We start from the raw sequence: 19,004 nt of genomic DNA, 5'->3' as shown, positions 1-19,004 counted from the left end.
AACAAGTTAGGAATTGACTGAAAATTACTATCCCCTTTAAGGCATATGTATAGTGAAATAAAACGTTGTGTAAAACATTTAGGGGCATTAGCTAATTTGTTTCAATAGCAACCTCGGATTATTCCAGGGGGGGATAACCTCTCCGATCTGCTTCTCTCTCTTTCTAAATGACATTGAGATACATTTACAAGAAAATATAGATGCGGGTATTAGGATTGACCAATCACTATTTTTTTATTATTGATCTCAGACGACGCAGTGCTCGTATCGGACACTTAAGACATTCATATTGTCAAAAATGGAATCTAACAGTAAATATAAAAAACTAAAGGCATGGTATTTCGAAAAGTGGGAAGGGTAGGTGTAAACGACAATGGTTTTATAAAAAGCAAGAAGTTGAAATCGTAAACTCGTTCCACTACCTAGGGGTTGTGTTTACCAGCGGTGGGTCATTCGCTCTGGCTATGAAGACACTTGCGGGAAAAGGATTGTGATCCTTTAATTCACTAATGTCTTTAATAAAGATTAACAAAGTACCGCTAAATATTATGTTTAACCTGTTTGACTCATATGTACTATCAGTCTTAAATTACTGTTCTGAAGTTTAGGTTATGATTAAGCAGATACCATATAAAAAGTACACAAATGTTCTCTAAAATGGTTTCTTATGTAAAAACATCTACGAATACTCTAACATTATATAGTTAATTGGGAAGATTTTCATTATATATCGAAATATATATCAGAATAATTAAATGCTATTTAAAGATTCACTCGGTTTTCTATATATTTAAATTTAAAAGCGACAACTTTGAGCGAAAATAAATGCAACATTTTGCACACAGAGACCCCATTACCTACCTTTTATTTGAGGCCATTCTAAGCGGGATTGATTTATGTAATAAAAAAGATAAGTCATGTACAGACCAAGAAAGAACTTGAGACAAATTAAAATCGACTGTTTTTGCAACTTTTTTCCGGCCGTTTTCTAGTGGAATGTAACCTTTGTCCGTGCAATGTTTTACTATAGTCTCTAAATTTATCATATTTCAGGGATTAAGCAGTGAACACCTATTCATGCCCTACCACTATTTCAAAAAGATAAAACCAGAACAAAAGTTTAAAGTGTAAAACATTCCTTCGAGTCAACTATGATATTTTTTAGAGAGTACATGACACTATTATTTAGCATACTGTAACCGTAACGTTGCCTGCAACTTGCAGCCTGCTTTAAAAGCTGCGTGTTATATAGACCAGTTCATTGTTATTGTTTCGATTCCGGATTTTCGCGCATGCGCAATGCACTGGTAGGAAAAAGCATGGGTTACAGTAACGCAAAACATATGGATACCGAAACTTAATCAATAAATTGAAAGAAACTCCGAAAACAACACACACCTAGATCATATTTCAAAAATAAAATATTTAGTGCCAAAAGAATTTATAAAAACATGTATTTGCATCTTTAAAAAACGCGTCATTAGCATTAAAGTACAGATTGTCTGAAGACTGAAAGACCGACAATTGACCCAACAAAGAGCTCTACGCATTAGCCGTATATTTTTTTGCAGAAAGGCTTCAATAAATTACGATAATAATACATCGAATTATAAAATTAAACTTATCAATGGGATGAGTACACTAGTGTGAATAAGTGATAGAAAGTGTAAGGGGTGTATTTAAAATAAACGTACTACAAAGCCTTATTAAAAGCAAAGTGCATGACGGTATTGACATGTAATTTTAATGTGGATGGGTTTTGTACAGAGAATGACACTATTGTGGAATTTTAATATACAACTGAAAAACACAACTTTACATGATGCAAATTGAACCCTGTGTTCATGTATATTCAAAACTCGTTACTAGTGACAGAGACGTTACCTACGTCTCTGCTAATGAGTATGAGTGACAAATATCTAACATGTTAACAAACATATATCTATCATATCTTTTGTGTTTTTTGTTTTGAAAACATAATCTACCTTCGCTGGTGTCAAACGTAATTTCTTGTTTTTTTTATAATGTCTTTCGTGATTTGCCGTAAAATTAAATCTTCATACGGAATGATGTAGTTTTAATTTACCGATACCCGCTAAATACGTTAAATGTGTTTAGGTAAATTGTAATATTATTAAATATTTTAATTTTTATAAATTAAACGCGCTATTCTATTTAAGGTGTACAACTTCTGATAATCTATATTGGTCATGACTTTTAATTTTTACAATATGTAACATATCTAAATAAAGCAACTGTTAAGCATGTAGGCGGTACATTATTCAACCAAATGACTGCTTAATACTACCAGAAAGAGAAGACATGGTGGCATTACCAATTGTGTTTCATTACCATACTGTCATCTGACATCCAGTGTGGTTTATGACACCATGTTGTTAGTTAAGTCTTGACAATATCTGTTCAAAACGAGAAAATCGGTATATGCAGAACAAAAGGGCAATTAAACACCGTAATAGAAAGGCTTAAACGATTATAAGATTGATGCAGACAATCAAATGTTTGTAAATATTGTATTTAATTTAATTAAATGTTTATTTAATGTATCAACGTTTTAGTTTTCACAGACAAATAACATTATTGTTAATTTTTATATTTTGTATATTTGGAATTGATCTATTTATTGCTTGTTTTCAATCTTATTTGTTTCAGTAAAGTTGAACAACTTATTGGCAAGTTGAAAAATAAAATCTAAATATGATCGTTTAAATATAAACGATGACGCTCTATTTCTCCCCATTGATTGTGTCTTTCGTTTGCCTACCAATGTAGTCCGGATGTTAACACGCAGGTGAGCGTGACGCCACGCGTGAACTGGTATATACACGCCAGAAAGTTAGCCGAGTTTCAATAATTACACAAGTTGCATATCAAATTCTGATTCGAAAATTTGTAAGTAAATATTATATTTATCTTGTTTATATTTTAACATAAATAAGATTAAATTGAATAGAACTGTATTAATATTGCATACGGAATCACCCGGGCCCCGCAGGGTCGAGTCTCGATTTGTTTACTATATACTATAATATACTAACAAGGAATAAAACTTTTTTTTCAACTTTCCAATGAAAGCAATTAAAATAACAAAAATGTTTTATTTTCTTTGTTAATATCAGCTCAATCACCGAAAAAATACGAACTGTAACGTAATATTTGATTTTGTTTCAAAAAAAGACTGACATTTTGCGAAAAAGGCAAAAACTATCAAAATCGACACGGGATTGCAACACAAGGAAAACACGTAATAGCCCTTTAAAACATCGATAGGCGGCTATTTTTTATCATTTACACCATATGCACTTACAAAGTAATAAATCCTTGTGAACAGATCGTGCGCTTGTTATTCATGTCTTATTGATTTAAACTATATATTTTTAATAATTCACTATCAACTTCAGTAAACTTTTCTAAAGTCGGCCATATTTGGTGTTGTTGTTCGTCCAGATATCCAGTTTGAAACGCGCTATCTGATTGGTTGCATTTTCTTTTTCAATTGTATGCGCTTTTTTGTGAATGCATAGCGGAGGCGGGAGCAATCCAATTGTAAAGAAACAACACATGGCAGTTATTAATTAAAGAATAATATTGAACGAGGAGCAAGCCCTTGCTCTTGATGCAGCGGTTCATGGACATCATTTATTACTTTTGGGCCGGCATGTACCTGAAAGTCATATGCTGTTAGTGACATTTATAAGGCACAACAAGAGAAAGGGACAAAGTCACAAATTTCTTGTGCAACAGGCATAGCCTGTAGTGTGTTCCTTAGACTAAATGTGTGTACAATTCATAGATTTTTTAGGATTTGAAGACGGCCGCTATAGTCCGGATCGGATCAATTACGTGTATGCTCACAATGCAAATTTTAATTACGTTACTGAAAATTTATAAAATGTCGAATGCCTCATTGTTGATGAGTGCAGTATGATGAGCAGACACTTGTTTGAATGTATAGTGGCTATACCTGGAAAACTGCAATTCATATTTGTTGGGGACTTCTTGGGGCAAATCTGGATTATCCCGATAGTGGTGAGTTCTGCTTCATGAGCCCTCAGTTTTTAGTATTTGAACACATAGTGGTCCTTAAGCAGTATAATAAGACAAATGCCCAGCCATTGCTTTATGTGATACAGATGTGTTTGCAGGAAAATTGTCTGCTGACACAGTAGCTTTTGTTCATGATCTTAAGCGACTATTGCCTACCTCCATGTCAGCAGTGAGTGTTAAAATTTTCGCACGAGATGACTTTGTTGATGACTTTAACGGATCATCGTTACTGAAGTGGAAATGTAACTTGTATGAATTCCAAGCAAAGGACTCTGGTACAGTAGCAGAACTGGGAAAAATAACCGCACCTGCAGTTTTATGGGTGAAACTAGGATGTCCGGTAATATTGCTGACGAACCTACCCGGCAAGCTTGTTAATGGCTTGTTGGGGCATATTCAGCACATCACTCACAACGGAATAGTAGTCGAATTTTCTAGTATCCACATCAGCACTATCATTGAACGGATTGAGTTCACAGGTATGTTCATTGTCATAAAGGAAAAGTTAGCATTTATGCATAAAAACAAATGTGTGTTATAAGAAATGGTTACTATTTATTGAATGATTTATTAGTGTTATCATTCGTGATGCATTACAGCTTAGATCTAATTTATATTTCAGAATTAAGTAGCCACGTATGTGTTTCACTCAAATTGTTCTTTACCCCATTTTGATTCAAAGCATGAGTGTAGTGTATGCTTATTATACATATGTTAATGCGCCACCAGGTTGTTGATTATTTATTTAATATCAGTTTTCAGTCCATCGATGACTTGCAATATTGCTGTGCGACAACAGTTTCCACTGAAGCCAGTATTTGCGATGACAATCCACAAGGCTCAGGGAATGTCATTGAGCAAGTTAGCATTGACTGCTTGAGAAAGTAATAGGCAAACATTGAAATTGAAATGTCCGTCAAAATTGATAAATACCGTTTACCTTTCATGTTTTGCTAAATTAATACTACATGAATGTATCATTTTCATGAACCCTCATTGCACTAGTTATCAAATAAGATAAAACATAATAAAATGCATGTAAGGATTTATTTAATTGATATAAGTTTAACATCATATGGAATTACATTTAAAATGTGAAACAGATATTAACATGCATGAAATAGTTTATCAAATGGTTATTCGTATTACAAGACAAATACAGTTCAGTTCAATGTTTTATTAGAGTCTCATTCGCAATACATATACAATTAAAATACATATAAAAGCACAGTTACATGTATGCGACCAATCATAATATGATTTATAAGAGACTATATAATTACATACATATATACATTAACAATTATTGACTAACAAATGAATTCCACATCGTTAAAACTTACACCTATAAAAATAAGTTATTGTAGCTAAGACTATGTGGTTTTATTTACACTTGTCAATATTGTTCATACATTAAAATACCATTTGTTTTGTTTTTTTAAAAACTTGGATTGTCTATAAACTATTTTACAAATGTACAGCATAAAACTTATATACAATTCATTTTGAATATCAAATATTCCTTCTTTCTTTGAGAATACTAAAGCAGGATTTGGCTGATATATAAAGCAACCTCTCATCTGTAAATATGTATTTAAGTTTCTCAGTATCTGACATGTTGTGATAATTTGGTGTTTCAATTAAAATGTCCATTAGACTTTTCCTGATATTCACATGTAAAGGACAATGAAAAAGTACATGTATCTCATCCTCCACTATGTTTTTACAATGGAAACATGTTCGATTACCCAATTCAATATTTTCATATATGTCAATTTTAACTTTGAAAACATAGTTCTGATTTACTTTATGCTGATGTACATGCTGAGAAGCATACCTACTTCATGAATATTATGTAATATTAATATTATTATAAATATCATGAATGTAATTGTAAATATACCAGGGATTTCAGTAAACTTTCAAAACCATGGGGCCGTTTCGATAAACATCGTAGTTCACATTTACGATACGATACATTTTATGAAGATGCATAATTGCTAAGTTCCATATCATATGATAATAAATTTTAATTACTTAATAAATTGTTTTGTCATCTCTATCGTCGTATATATTTGATGAGCATGGCGAGCTAGTTCGTCTTGTTTTAACGATTACAAAATTATCTCATAAGTTAAAATTGTCGTACGATCGTTTATTAAAAAGCCCACAAGTCGAAATGACCATAGACTTAGAAATACTCGGAGTCAAAATTAAAATGTTTATCTTCAAAATACTGAAGTTATTTGTGTTTTGTTATAGCTTATTTATCAGTTTTTAAAGTTGGATTATGGAAAACTAATGTGTCAAAATGATCCAAGGCTAACTTTTTGATAAGAGTCCAAAACGAGGAAATAACAATTTGCTTGCACCAAAACACAGGATTTTGCTCCAATTGGAATCCCTGATATATTGATAAGAAAATTGATTGTTATTGTTAAGATAATTGAATTAGTGTTAATTGTTCAGTATTGAGATTGGCTGCATGGGCATATTTCGCCCAGGGCAGCTATGTGTTGCGTTGTCAAGAGTGAAAAATTCCAAAGAACCGCGATGCCTCCACCAGAAACAGATTTTAGATTTCAGATTTTATGAGCAAGATACAACATTCCATCAACAATTTTGTCAATCATACATGTTGGCAATGGTATATTGTCTACAATTGACGTTATTACAGAATAATTATCCAGAATAACATGACATCACAGTATACAAACATAAATATTGCATTGCCATTAAAGAAAAAGTGTTTTCATAACAAATGCAAATACTACCTTTAAGCATTTCATGTAGTTACAATCATGAAAATTGCTTCATTTTATTAATGTGAATCGAAATTAAATTTCAGCACATTTGATTATCTTGATAATAGTTTAACCTGCTTATATTAATTGAACGTGTATATAATACATATTACTCAACCATTTACACATTAAATACACATGGACGACATGTATTTTAGTGAGCAAATTCCATCCATTGCAGTCTGTGTGTCCAGGATAGCGTTCAAAGAAGCGAAAGTAAAATTTCTGTCAAGAAAGCAGTCCAGATTTATGTTGAGCCTGGTCCCAGCACATCATGTGTGAAAGTCAACCAAGCTGTTGAAGACGAAGAAAGGTCAATTGAGGCCGTCATCTTTAACACCGCCCAAATACATGCCTCGAAACTTTACTCTCGCATGGTTTTAATTTGTTTAACTCCATTGCTCTGGCTTGTATTTGTGTCAATGCATTTCTTGAGAGGCCTGTTTATTGACACTGTGAAGGGAGCTGCTGTTGCTGTTTGTCCAGCATTTGATTGTTTGGAAACAATATTCTGGCCAATAATGATGTTATGAATGATTTTTTTATATTGAATTATACTTTGATTGGAATTGGCTGCACTGTAAGTGCTTCGTTCTTGATTAAAAATGTGTTTAATCACATCATAATTTATTACACCAGTTGTTACATATAAGTTAGTGTTAAGGTGTAACACGATTTCACACAACTCTAAGAATCCACGTATTCCAGCATAATTAGCTTGATGACACTGAGATGACACTAGAGCTGATGTCTTTCCTTTTTTGGTCAATGAAGAATTTTAAATTGACTTTTCCCAATCATTTAACCATTCATCTACAATCTATAATTCCAGCAATAGGTGGTCACTCAATTCTTTTATTGGTCTCATGTCCCTGAAAATCTGTATTAGTGTTGTTGTATTTGCAAGCATTTCAATAAATCCATTTTAAAAAAAAATCCATTTTCTCCCAGACTATTTTGATATGTTTTCAAAATAAAGTTTATCTTCAGCTAAGTTATTTCGCATTTTTAGTTGTGAATCAGGGAATAAATTATCGTTAGTTAGTTTTCGGTGGAGTATGAGACCATTTTGCTGTTCACATCGATAAATGTATATAAACATTTGCCAATGTATTTCATAACTGTTAAGTAATTTTATTTTTCAAGTACACGTTTGGTTTAAGCCACTTTTTAACACATTTTTGCGAATTTTCTTGAACATATGAGAACTATCCATCATGTAAACAACATTCTTTAAAGTACATTGAGTTTCGGCAATAAAGTTATTTAAGCTGTCATCAGTACATATGTTCATAAACGTTCTATTACATTGTTCCCCATTCATACAGGTATAAAGCACAGTAAAACCAAATTTGTGTCAGTATGACACAGCCTTCCAAAAGAGGCTATATAACCCAGATGCCTGGACATTATCAGTCACAAAAAGGCAAACGGAAAGCGAAACTCATTGAGGCTAAGAAATAGGAGCTGTAAAATATGGGTTCCCAGGGTTTTACTTTTTGAACCTTTCTCTCAGATGATGACACATGTCTCCCTCTGTCCCAATTTCAGTAAATCCATTTAGTTGTAAAACACTTCAATTATTTTCTATTCTGTCCCGTTGAATACTCATTTTGTCAAATGTAATTCACCCAAGTCTATCACATTCTTCCAAACCATTCTTATTCGCTTCCTCATACAACCATTCAAAAACATTCGGGTCAAATCCAGCTTCCTATTTCGAGGCATTTCTATAGATTATAAGAATTGATTTAGAAGGTAGAATTAACATTTTACTTTCAACAAGTATTTCACATTGGACTTTGATTGAACAGTTGTAAGCATGTAACAATTATTTGTTTGGACCATCTTCTTCCATTTGGATGTTTTGAGACATTGTTGGACTTCTCCAGTAACAGCTGTTTTATTTCAAGTGGTGCGTCGGGAATAATTCATTCAGAGCATTTATCTTACTCTTATTTTGTACGATCGTTTCATTTTCCTTTGAAGGGGTGTATTGTCTTGTTAAATTTTTTATCTAAACGTGTTCCCTATGAATGTCCACATATCTAATGAGTGAAATCTGGTAACAACATGTGATGTCTTGTATTTGACACCATTGCTTAGGTTGATTTTCGCAATCATAGAAAAAACTGAGAGTATGCTGTTTTTATTCAGCTGGTAAATTGGCTCAATTTGGATTGCATTTAGATCACTTTTCACACTGGCAACATATAGCTCAAAAGTATGGTCAATGTTAAAGTGTACTGTTTTTTAAACACAATTTCCATTGGATTTACACTGGTTTTCCATTTGTAAAATATGTTTTTTCTCTGAAATACTTTTAAACGCAAACATACATGAATTTAATTTTGAAATGTCTCTAAAGAGAATGCTTGCTCATTCAAACATGATAGATTTTTCAATGCTTAACATCTGTAAACATTGAGATAGTCGGAGCCTTACGACCATGTACGTGCTTTCTTTACATCTGGAAACAAATTATTGTTAAAGCAACAGTTGTTATAATTCACTTTAGTAAAGGGGCACATACATGCCTGAAATTTTCAGGTCCAAAATCGGGACATTCCATTAAAAATATCGGGACATTTGACCAAAAAGCGGGACACCTAAATCGCTTAATCATGCCACCTTTACTGCAGTCCGTAATCTTTATATTTCATTACAAAACCTCATTATGTCTGACAAATATTGACGATAAATGTGTTTAAGAAAGTCATGAGCACAGACGTTCTTCTTTTTCGGAAGTAAACACACATGTGCACAATGCGGATGAATGCATAACGTAAAATGTTGGGCATGCTTCTATTTGGGGTACGGACATAAGCCCTCTAGGACGTTAGCCCCTAGGACATTAGCCTCTATGACATTAGCCCTTATGACATTAGCCCCTTCAAAAAGTGCACGCAAGGACATTAGCCCTCGGGTGTTTTAAAACGTTCAAAAAAATTTAAAGTAAGTATTTTTATTCCATGTTATTAATTTTATATGTAAATACATGAAATTATTGATATGTTGAAGTTTAATATATATTTTTATACCTGGTGCCACACATGTAAATTTTAGTGTTTTTTACAATTTGTTTGAAAGCACTTCATATTTGTGTTTCTTCTTGGAAATTCTTCTTTGGAAACAAACAAAACAACTACAAGATAAAATGAAAATGAAAATTGCATATTTATTATTTCATAATAACAAGGTGACAAGATGGCAAACAGGTACATGCATGAGTCAACAAAAAAGGCGAGTAAAATAGTACTTTATGAAACTACTGTATCTAACTATTTATTGGCAAACTTTGAAATAGCACATTATATTTAAAATAAGAAGAACGATTATAACCTACCAGAAAGAAGAATGTTTTTTCCTCAAATGAATATGGTCAATTAAAACAAATCATTGTAATAAATTCCATGAAATAGTAAAAAAATATAAACCATTTGAGTACTTAATGTATGATTCATAGGAAACAGAGCACATTATGTTGCTCATTCACAGCTCATTGATCTAGATCTAGGTCTAATTTGTGTCTGTCTCTCTTTCATCTAGCAATAGGTTAGCATACAATACAGTTTAACAGATGACACTTTACATTTTGAACAGTTTAAGAATCACACATTGATATTGCATATTGATGGTTGAGCGTAAAACTATGCCTTACTCCCTATTAAAGGAGTCAGGCATAGTTTTGCGGTTCCCTATCGATATACTGCAGAGAAAATCACACAGATTGAAATATGCATATGTAAAAGCTTATGAAGCACATATGTTTGTAGCATCTACTACAGTGGAACCCCTCTAAACTGGACAACCCCGGGACCGAGAGGAAATTCCGGTTTATAGAGGATTCCGGTTTAGAGGGGACATTGACTATCTAACTTTCAGAAAGTCAATTACATAGCCTAATGTGGAAAGAACACTTTCAGCAAAGTTTAATAGTTTTTTAACATATATCAGCAATATCAGTCACAACATAAATCAAACAGTGCACCCTGAAAAACAAACTATTTGATACATGTATTCATTTGTTAGGTGAATTTACTTTTTTCGCTTGATATCCCCGATCGTCGATTTTCCTACCCCATATTTCTCTGACAGCATCTTTAGTGTAGGTTTAGGGAACATCTCTGACTCTTTTATCAATTTGATTTTGTCTTGTAGAAACAATACCACGCGCATTTGCTTAGAAGGAGGTTCGGACATTTTTAGTCTTAAGTATCTTAATTACCAATTTGAAAATCTAAATAAATATCTTAATGCAACTGCTTCAATAACTCTGCAAATCACCATTTAATATGACACTTAATTAGCAATCGTAATAAACAACACAAAATAAAATTGCATTCAGATTATAAAAATTTAGCACGGCTTCCTACATCAAAAACAAAACACTCTAAAGAACTCTATGTTTGTTATCAGTAATTATAATCAGTATACTCTATTGATCGATACGTACATCACAGGACAAGCATCTTTAAATTGTTTTGCGATTTTTACTGTTTGCAATTTTTTCGACCACCTTTATTAATTTCACGCGACTTTAATCCGCTATTCACAACTTTTTGACACTAGGTCTAAGGTGCAATAAACTGGCCCTGAGCGGTTTAGAAAGGTACAATTACGTATGGAATGACCCAATTTTGATCCAAAGAATGACCGGTATTCGGAATTGAGGGGATTCCGGTCTTGAGGAGATATTTTACGCATTGTTTTATAGGGGAAAAAAGGGACCGGACAATTTGTCCAGTTTAGAGAGGATTGCGGTATAGAGAGGATCCGGTTTAGAGGGTTTCCACTGTACTTTTAAAACGCACAAAAAAGTGACACAACGAACAAAATAAAAGTAACCTTATCAATAAGAAGTTTGCAAACAATGTTGATCCTGATGAGACAGATCCTATAGATGATGTCTCATTAGGGTATCCTTGATTGCTTTGAAACATTTCTTTTCTGTAAGAGCACACTCACACATTTAACACAAGAAGCACTTGTTTACTGCTTCCACTGGACGCAATTTCCAACAGCCCGTAAGAACTCGAGGATTTTCGGCCTGCGTAATCCTGGCACAAGTCGTTAAGGCGCTCCTGAAAGTTGTTGGTGTCTCGCTTCACTTGTTTTCTCTCTGGCTGGCCTTGGGCATCCTGGTACAGTGCAGTTTCAACCATGGCATGGTCCTTTCTAAAGTGGTATATCGCTGTCCAGATCGACGGGTGATGATATCCGATGAGTTTCTGGAAGCTTCGGTTCCAAGCCTTATAGAGGTTGTTGGTTCAAGGCTGGTTGTCCAAGGTATGTTAGTGCACGTTCCAGAGAGAAGGAGGGAACAGTAATGGAACTCTGCGCACACGAACCGGCTGCACATCGGCTTCTGGACCTGCAGGTGGCTGGATCCAGCGGAAGGTGCCGGAAACATTCTTCGAAGTAGTCGAGCAGTCCTATTTGTACCTGTTTGCCTGAAATTATTTTTTGATTCAGAACTGATTTAGTTCTACTGTTTTCAAAGTTGTAAGTTGTTTAAAACAATAATAATGTTGCACACCTTGTACTATTCCAATATTTATTATTTGCCATGTTTTGTATGTAATTTAATGCATGTGCTAACAATTTAGCTAGATTGCAGCCCAGTAATATATATCTTACCTCCAGGGCCCTACCAAATTTGATATTTGTTGCAAACTGTTACAAAACTTAGCTTTGGCCCCTTTTAATCTCTGTAAACAGGTTTTACAAATGATACCATGGGCAATTTGATTGCTGAAGTGTCAAGAGGGGTGGGGGGTTTGTTGAAGTCTCAAGAGGGATGGGATGGGGTATTGTTGAAGTCTCAAGAGGGATGGGATGGGGTATTGTTGAAGTCTCAAGAGGGATGGGATGGGGTATTGTTGAAGTCTCAAGAGGGATGGGATGGGGTATTGTTGAAGTCTCAAGAGGGATGGGTTGGTGGAATTGTTGAGGTATCAAGAGGGGTGGGGTAGGGGCATTGTTGAAGTCTCAAGAAGGGTGGGGTGGGGGAAACAGCTCATGTGTGAAGGACTTTGATGATAATCAAAACCTTAAATGTGGCATCTTAAGTTTACTGTCATGTACTAAAGTTAGTTCCTTAGCATATTTTTTAGGGTACAGCTGAACCTTGAACTTGTGACCCAACTGATTATCGTAAAATGCCTATTTTCTACCACTAGATCACAGTTGCTGTTATGACTTTATAGCAAACATTCTCATGGTTCTGTTAAGTATTTTGCATTGCTGATACAAAAAAATGTAAAATATACACATCTAAAAAATCTATACACATTATGGTGGTAGATATACATTAATATATATTTAGTATATTGACCTGAATGTATCCAAACAAAAATGAGCCAAGCCATAAAACGCAGATGAAAACTGTCATCAGGACTCAAATATAGTTCATATTCAAGAATTAATACTCACACTTGAATTGACAAATGGGCTGTATTGGGGTTTTAACAGGACAGTTCACTCAACTGCCTCAAATTTGCATACTCTTGTTGATACTGAACTGATTTCCTAGTCTTACATTCTCAACATGTTATCAGTAATAAATAAGCCTTACTATGGCAAAATGGGTTTTAATGCATGTGCGTAGCATGTTGCCCCAGATGAGCCGTTGCAGTCTGCACAAGCTAATCAGGAACATCACATTCCTTTTGAACTGAATGCTTAAAGAAGAGATTTTCTTCACAACAAGAACTCCATACAAGTAGAAGGTGTCGTCACTGATTAGCATGTGCAGAGTGCACAGACTTAACTAGGATGACATTTTACTCTGATGAATAAAATCTGGTTTGCCCAGAGCGCAGCTCAAATGTAGGCACACAATTGAACAGCAAAGGGCTGAAATAAAAACAATACAAAAATATTATCAATTATAGATTGATTTTGTCATTTTTATCTGCTGAATGCAAAAGTGGCTTTAAACTTTGATCAAATAGACATAAAAGACGACCTTAAATGAAAATAAATTGAATAGCTCTTTTTGCAAGCTAGAATTAGTGAGGCTGAAAATTATATCGTGCATGAGGTCCATATTGTAACAAAGCCTTGTTTAAGCCATAAATGGTTTTCATTTAGTTTTCCTAAATTGGAAATATGTTATAATTAAGCATAAAAGGTTGTTGATTCAAAGTAATAAAACGCTTGTTATTAAATATCGACAGGTCATTATAATTTCCTGGTGTTACAAGTGCGTCAGGCAGACACTGTTTAACTTGAATAATGGGTACATTCTATCCTATGAAGTTTTATGCATAATGTACCTGCTCAATAGATGCTAAATACATAGCTTAATTAAACCTTGTTAGCTTTGAGAAGTTCTGATCCATATTTTTTTCAATGAAAAGATGGAAACACATTGTTGAAAAACCTTTATCTGACATGGAAAACAAATTGAGTAGTTTTACAATATAATTAATTTGAATTTTGTAAAATGGTTTTAATTGTATTGGGTTATAGAATGCATGTGGGTAGATTGTGTCAAACTGGTGGATTCTGGTCAATAATACCAATCTAGATCAAACTTATCATATATCAAGCTTACATAGAGATGTAGCTTTGGAATATAGTTAGGGTAAGGGTTCAGTGGTTGAAGGTCATGGTGACCATTTCTTAAATTTTTGTTTTTAGGTTAAGCCTACATGGAGACCTAACTTGGTATTGCATATAGGCAAGGCAGGTAAAGGTTGAGATCACTGTTACTAAGAAGAGACACATCGTTTGTCATCAATAACTTGAGTTTAGATGGAGGTACAGAAGAGTTTCTTATTCCCAATTTTCTACTATCACTGACACAACAATTAAAAGATGAATCCAAAACAGGTCTTGTAATGTGCATTTTTATAGTGAGTACTACTATATACCTGTTGTTTTATGTTTCTTACCAAAGACAATCACTTAATTTATTTGTTGGTAAACACAATTAGCTTATACATAAATATATACTAGTACTAGAAAAGTGCATTATATGGAATTGAATTATCCGCGTTGTGTTGTGCGTGGAAGAAAAAAAATGTTTGCCTTGTGAATGAATACAATTATAATTATTTCACAGAAGGAGGCCAGAAAACAGCTACAATACTTAAATACAATAATGAGGTAGGCATACTTGGCAACTTTTCTAACATTAAGAATGCATTTCGAATTCTAAATACTGTATTCCACTTCCACAAATAATACAATAGTTTAGTAATTCTGTTTACAAGGGTTCATTTACACATACGTCTCGTAAGGCTGAATGAATACGTATTTTGTAAGGGATAGGATCGATTATCCGAATATTTGAAAATCGGCCGAATATTCGAATCCAAAATTCACATTCGAGTATTCTATTTATATGCAAAGATACTTCGTAGAAGTTATAAGTACATGTAAAATGTCGCAGTTTGGGTTAAGTGCAGACGAGTTTCCGGTATAAGTCCTTGTGTTGATAACAGCTGCCATCAGTGTACGAGATGATAATTGGTAAACGAGATGGTATAAGGAGAAGGATCACTTTTTAATAATCAAGAGTTTTCCACGATGACACTATCCGGCGCGGGAAAAGCAGAGGATACTGTAAAATCTTAATGAGTGAAATGTTGAAATCAGTATCGCTTCGTCGATATCAGGTCTTAAAATACAATAGTTTTTATTTAGATGCGTGTTTATTCAGCAAGGCGTCTACACGCCCCTAAAGTTGAATTCCTACGCGACAGAAGAACACATGCAAACACAATTTAATTAGCGTATTCGCAATACATTGTTGGACACGACCTGATGAGGATACCTTTACCATTTGGAATGAGTTCATTATTTATCCAGTTTCGTATGCTTGACGTTATAATAATATTTTCCCCACTAGTTACCGCACCAATAACAAAACCAGAGCCTTGTAGGGGGAAAGGGAATGTTGCCATTGATTTTTCTTTTTAAAGATATTTATCGGACATAAACGTCTTATTTATTTGCAACTCAACTAATAGTTGCTACACAGAAAGTTTTGTCGCTTCGGTTGATATATTATACAATCGGACAGAATTTACATGTTTCAACTAGAATAAACATCGCGATGGAAATGGAAACAACACGATATTACTTATAAATCAGTCAATTACATATAACGCAAACCAAAATCTCCGAACTAAACATGCTTGGAACAAAGATTTTGTGTGAATTTTTGTAGTCATTATACATTGGCCGTTGGATCCTTTTACCCGTCCGCTTAGCAACGGTGTGTTAATGCAGTGTTTATGTTAAAATGTCTGGTAAAGTTTTCAACAAAATATAATTGTCTTGAAAAAAATAGATATATTTATTTATATTCATATAAACTTTATTTAGGCGAGCAATTCGTCTTGTTAATTGGTAAGCAATATATCAAATAAACAGATAAAAGTCGATTTATTTCACGCGCGTTTAATTAACGTGTCAATTACATCTAAGCTTATTCAACCCTTACAGAACGCAAGTTAAATAAAAATTCCAATTATCAAAACGTAATCCCCTGTTTGTAACAATATAATTTAACACAAAAACAAAAACAATTGATGAATTTATTGGCCTGTTATTTATAGCCGTAATTGAGGTGGCATGTTTGGGAAGGCTGTCTTGTAAACGCAGTGTTTATTACACGCGCTTCACAAATTAGCGACCCGGGTTCGATCCCGTTCCACGAGGCTTGTGAGTTTGGTTGGTGGTCATAATCCCGGACGGTTAAAGTTACTTCCAGGTATTTCCACTCCCCGACAAAACATTTAAGTAACAACTAAATAGCTTGAATTGCAGTTACAATTCTTAAGTTCGTCCGAAAGTCCTCGAGTTAAGTTCGCAACTTTAAGGAGGGCTGAGACAAGCTCCAGGTCCTCACAAATTAAAGCCTTAGGCTTGGAAGGGCCAAATAATTATTCGAATTTCACACGCACACATTTTAAACAATTGTGCCAATAAGCAAAGCGTGAATCCTCTTTGTGATAACAAACGCACTTGATTATTGCTCTATTACTGTACTTTTTGACGCGTTATAATTACCGGAAAAGTATTAAATTTACTAAATAGTATTGCTGTATTACATTGTCCCTATTGTATCCTTGGGTGAAATAAACGATGTGGTCTGTTCATCTGGGCGTGGCATGTTTAGTAGGACAAGAGCTTTGTATCGCGCTAGAGATAAATTGTGTATGCCATAAAAAAATGCACTACTTAAAAAGAAGCACCTTATTTAAATGTTTTTGTTGAGCCAGAGAAACATGCAAATATATCACAATTATTACTGGCATTCTTTCCAGTGACTTGAATTACCAATTGACAGCTCGGAATGTTATGTAAACTGTTCAGTGAAATTGAACTTTATCTAGTTTTATTGTCTCTCACTTAATAATGATGATGATGATAATAATGATGATGATGATGATGATGATAATGATAATGGTGATGATGATAATGATAATGATGATGATGATGATGATTTTAGTGGTGGTGATGTTGTTGTTGTTTATGATGATGATGATGATGATGATGATGATGATGATGATGATGAGGAGGAGGAGGAGGAGGAGGAGGAGGAGGAGGAGGAGGAGGAGGAGGAGGAGGAGGAGGAGGAGGACGATCATGGTTTTGATGATCGCTTTATGATATTATGTAGTAAATATTCTCATGACGGCCATCAACCTACATGTGAACGCCCCCTTGAATGATTTGTTCGATATCAGTTAGCGATGTATTTGCATTTGTTTTCGATAACCAGTGCCGCTCGCTACATCGTTTTAGTAACCTATAGATATCGTTGGAGTAAGGATCTTCATTCGAACAGATATGTAAGTATTAATTGCGTGACAATTATTTTTTAAGAATATATTATCCAATTAAACAATAAGGTTTTTGTCAAATAAATCATTTTAAAAAGTCCATATACAATTATGGATATATTATTTAACGCGATAAATTATAGTATTATTTTAATAATTGGTTTTTAAGAAGCTCGTTTATCCATGCTTTGTATTTTTTGTTTGTCAAAACTGTTGCATTTTCCTGTTTTGCCAATAGTATGGTTAACGTTTGTTTAAATGCGTTCGCGATAAGATAACTCTTCGTTTATGAAGAAAACATACATTAAAGCATATGCATAACAATAATTTACGTAATTTTTAAAAATTAGTTTTCTTCTCTAAATGCAAGTATAATAAGCAATTACATAATCATATCTTGGTTTATTAATTAATCTCAGCAACTAAATGATTATGTTTTATAATTTGTAAGGTTTAAAACAAACAACAAATGGTTTATTTTATTAGTATCATAATATGACACTGATTTTTTGTGATTGGAAAAATAATCAAACGCAAGGGTTTCGGATTTGAATCAGTCGTTCATGGGTTATAGGTACGTGAATGATTGTGTTTTGTCAATTGAAAGGCAACACAAGCTAGTTTTATGTAGTAACAATATAAAGAAGACAAGTTCATGTTATGAACAAAGTTATTCTTTAATATATTTTATGTCATTTAGTGTATTTTAATTCAGACGTTATCAATCATCTGTATAAAAACATGCTTTTTAAGCTTACCTGTACTTTCATAAAGAATAGATATATTTTAATTGTAATAACCATCATACAGACACTTTAATTAAGACTTATTAGCAATCAAAAAAGGGCAATTATATATTCTGGTTCAATCGAAAACACAGTTTAATTTAGCTTTTGCAGACTAGGTAGCCATTTTAATTATGAATCATATTTTGTTGTTTTGTATCATTGTATAAAGTGATTTCTTTTAAATATATAAATCGTTTGTTTAAATGTAGACGGCTTTACTGTATCAGGGCATTGCCGCATTTGTGTGATTCATATGCGAAAGAACTTAAATATAAAATAATTAAATTTGCACATTCCATGTGCATCAGAAGTCGTTATCGTTGGCACGTTATAGTTTTGATTTGTGATGTAAAGAGGATTGCCTTTTTTGTCCGAAATCAGTTTGGCCCTCAAATACCGGAACCGTTTGTGAACAAAAAGAATTTTTTTTCAATTTTTCAATTATTGTGGTTCAACTGGAAAGAAACTGTTTATATAAGTATTATTAGATGACCAACGTAACATTAACTTTATATATTTTTAACTAAAATGTCAATTCTATATGT

Source organism: Dreissena polymorpha, chromosome 9, assembly GCF_020536995.1.
Source record: "Dreissena polymorpha isolate Duluth1 chromosome 9, UMN_Dpol_1.0, whole genome shotgun sequence".
NCBI classification, from domain to species: Eukaryota; Metazoa; Mollusca; class Bivalvia; order Myida; family Dreissenidae; genus Dreissena; species Dreissena polymorpha.
The sequence above is the reverse complement of the archived record's forward strand: the minus strand, read 5'-3'. Positions refer to the sequence as shown.